The following is a 3827-nucleotide window of genomic DNA, read 5'->3' on the forward strand; positions in this document are numbered from 1 at the left end:
CCGTGTCCTCAAGTCCATTCTCTATGTCTGTATCTTTATTCCTATCCTGCCCCTAGGTTCTTCAGAACCTTTTTTTTTTTTTAGAGTCCATATATGCGTGTTAGCATATGGAATTTGTTTTTCTCTTTCTGACTTACTTCACTCTGTATGACAGACTCTAGGTCCATCCACCTCACTACAAATAACTCAATTTCGTTTCTTTTTATGGCTAAGTAATATTCCATTGTATATATGTGCCACATCTTCTGTATCCATTTGTCTGTCGATGGATACTTAGGTTGCTTCCATGTGCTGGCTATTGTAAATAGAGCTGCAATGAACATTGTGGTACATGACTCTTTTTGAATTATGGTTGTCTCAGGGTATATGCCCTGTAGTGGGATTGCTAAACTGTATGGTAGTTCTGTTTTTAGTTTTTTAAGGAACCTGCATACTGTTCTCCATAGTGGCTGTATCAATTTACATTCCCACCAACAGTGCAATGGGTTCCCTTTTCTCCACACCCTCTCCGGCATTTATTGTTTGTAGGTTTTTTGATGATGGCCACTCTGACTAGTGTGAGATGATATCTCATTGTAGTTTTGATTTGCATTTCTCTAATGATTAGTGATGTTGAGCATTCTTTCATGTGTTTGTTGGCAATCTGTATATCTTCTTTGGAGAAATGTCTGTTTACGTCTTCTGCCCATTTTTGGATTGGGTTGGTTGTTTTTTGATATTGAGCTGCATGAGCTGCTTGTAAATTTTGGAGATTAATCCTTTGTCAGTTGCTTCATTTGCAAATATTTTCTCCCATTCTGAGGGTTGTCTTTTCGTCTTGTTTATGTTCTCCTTTGCTGTGCAAAAGCTTTTAAGTTTCATTAGGTCCCATTTGTTTATTTTTGTTTTTATTTCCATTTCTCTAGGAGGTGGGTCAAAAAGGATCTTGCTGTGATTTCTGTCATAAAGTGTTCTGCCTATGTTTCCCTCTAAGAGTTTTATAGTGTCTGGTCTTATCCAGTAATTTCTTATGCAGTGCAGTTCAGCTCTCCACCCACTAGCCAAATAATGTCCAGGTTCATGTTTGCACACTCAGAAATTCATGAAGATGATTTGCTAAACAAAGGATTGTTGACCTTAAATTTCCAACATTTAACAGCAAAACAACTGAGGGCTCTTTGAAATTGGTTTTCAAATTCTTAGGAAGGTTCCCTCCAGCTGTGTCTACAGCAAGATCCTACATGTCCTGGGTCTTATTTTTACCTTTCTGAAACATCAGATGATAACAACTATAGGCACAGACAAAACATTCTGGCATCCTAGAGTTGTTCCCCAACCATCAAAAACCCATTTTGTTGACAAAATCTATTCATTACTTAGCTGTATCATCAATTGGATGAGAATACATAAAGCACAGATTTCAAATGTAACTCTTCTATCACCTTACATAAATAACTTTTAATCACCCTCCTGAAGATAGGGGCTTGTAGTACCCAGAGTTTGAAAAGAAGCAGAAGGAAAGTAAAAGAGTCTTTCCTCCTCTTAGGAGGAAACTAGCTTAAACTCTAGTTACCAAAGAAATACGATTCTCTCCTCTCTCTGTGGACCTATGTTGCCACTTGGATTTATGGTGACAGTGTTTCCTGGCTCTCTGGATTTATGCCTGACACTGAAGTTGCACAGACGGCCATTTACATTTCTTTAGAAGACTTTTTAACTCTGTAGCTCTAACAACTGCTTTTGAGCAAAGGCAAATTAGGTAACTTTGAAGGTCAAAGTCTTGCATTTTGTGTTTCTTCCTTACCATTGCTATATTATGTGTAGCTGACACAGCCTGAAGTTACGGCATGATACACCATATGTGTTTAAGGGTGGGGGACAAAATCAACCCAAAGGAACCTACAGTCCCCTTCACTATGCCAGTTTGTGTACAACAATTGATTTACGTTCCTCTTTTCTTCAAGAGCCAGAAGGTGGCATCTGACTACGTATTTTAATATTTGTGTTTATTTCATTAAATATATTATACTTAGATTGACAACTTAAACTTATCTTCTATTTTTAAATATAGAATTAAGTACAGCAAATTAACTTGCTGGAGAAAAAACAAATGATACAAAGCAAAAAATACAGAAAGGCAATAAGGCCATCTATCCTCAGATCCACAGAATAGATCAGAATTGTCTTCAAATGATTATGACCTAAATATTTTTAGAAAGACTTCCACAGTGATTTGGAACTGTTCAACCAGTAATAAGACCATTAAAATGAAAAGGTAAGAAAAATATACACTATCTTTCAAATTACCCTGACTTAGGCTTAAACTTCAGAGATCTAATTAGATCTCAGATCTAGAGAAATGCAAGGAAATGACCTCTCAGCTTAGAAGGCCATCTCTTTTCTTTTCCCCTTAGACAGCCTATGTTCACTGTGAATTATCTATCACAATATTAGTAAAATTGAGGAAAAACAAACAGGAAAACATAGATGAAATGTTTTAAAGATGTTGTTCCTCTTTTTATAATTTCATTGACCTTCAATATATCCATTGAAAAAACACAGTTTGTTATCATTCTGTACACTCTTGGTGCTAAGCATGTTGGAGGTAAAAGAGAACAAGCTGTGATTCCTGTCCTCAAGTCACCCACAACCAAGCCTGGAAGGCTGTCACAAAGAGGTCATCAAAATGCAACGCAGTGAAGGCAATGACAGATGTGCAAAACTGTGAGAAAAGCTCAGAGCAAAGTATTTCCTGAGGAACACAGTGAGAGCAAGTAGGAGAGTCTGGAAGGCTTCCTGGAGAAGGCGACCTGAACTGAATTTCATAACATTAGCAGGAATTCCACATAGACCAGTAGGCTAAGAAAGTAGAAATGGCATTCTAGGCAAGAGACTACCAGAAAAGGGTGTGAGGGTGGCATTGGCGGGTGCTAAATGACAGAGTTCCTTATATGCTATATATTGATATCAGCATATATATTAAAGGGTTTGATATTTAGCCTGTAAAAGTTAGGACTCTTCTGAAGGGTTACACACCAATCTGTGACATGGTCAAATGTGAGTTTTAAGAAGATCACTCTGGTGGCAGGATGAAGAATTAGTCATAATGGGATAAGACCGGAGGCAGGCAGTTGAGTTTGGAATCTACTGCGCGAGATGATGAGGGTTAAACCAAAACCTTGTTATAAGAACAAAGAGAAAAGAATCTATCCCAGAGCTATTGAGGTGGGAAAGTTGGCAAGATTTTATGGTATGTATGGTAGTGTGTGCAAGAAAGGTGGGGTCTGCAGCAATTTCTTGTGTGGTTGCTGGATGGAAAGTAATATCAGCAGATAAGATAGAAAATACAGGAAGAGGGAAAATTTTTAAGAGGAAACAAAAGTGCTCATATTCAGAAGTACCGAGAGAGATGCCTATAAGGCATCCTGTGGAGAGGTCTAGTCAGCAAAAGGCTGTGTAACTATACTGTAGAGGTCCAGATTAGAGACATCAATTTGGAAGTCTTTAGTAAAGGTTAGAGATAACGAGAACAGCCAGGATCTCTCAGACAGAATATGAGCGCGAAATAAGGGGCTCTAGAAAAACCCTTGGTGAATTCCAACCTTTAAGAGGTGGGCAGAAGTTCCCAGAAAAGAAACTGAGAAGTTAATGTCCATTTTTCAAAATTATCAACGTGACTGAAAGAGAGTGTGTGTTGACAGCCCTAATGCCCTGCACTTTCCTTTAAAAAATGACAATAAGGGCTTCCCTGGTGGCACAGTGGCTGGGGGTCCGCCTGCCGATGCAGGGGGCGCGGGTTCGTGCCCCGGTCGGGGAGGATCCCGCGTGCCGCGGAGCGGCTGGGCCCG

Source organism: Lipotes vexillifer, unplaced genomic scaffold (assembly GCF_000442215.2).
Source record: "Lipotes vexillifer unplaced genomic scaffold, Lipotes_vexillifer_v1.1 scaffold147, whole genome shotgun sequence".
Lineage (NCBI taxonomy): Eukaryota > Metazoa > Chordata > Mammalia > Artiodactyla > Lipotidae > Lipotes > Lipotes vexillifer.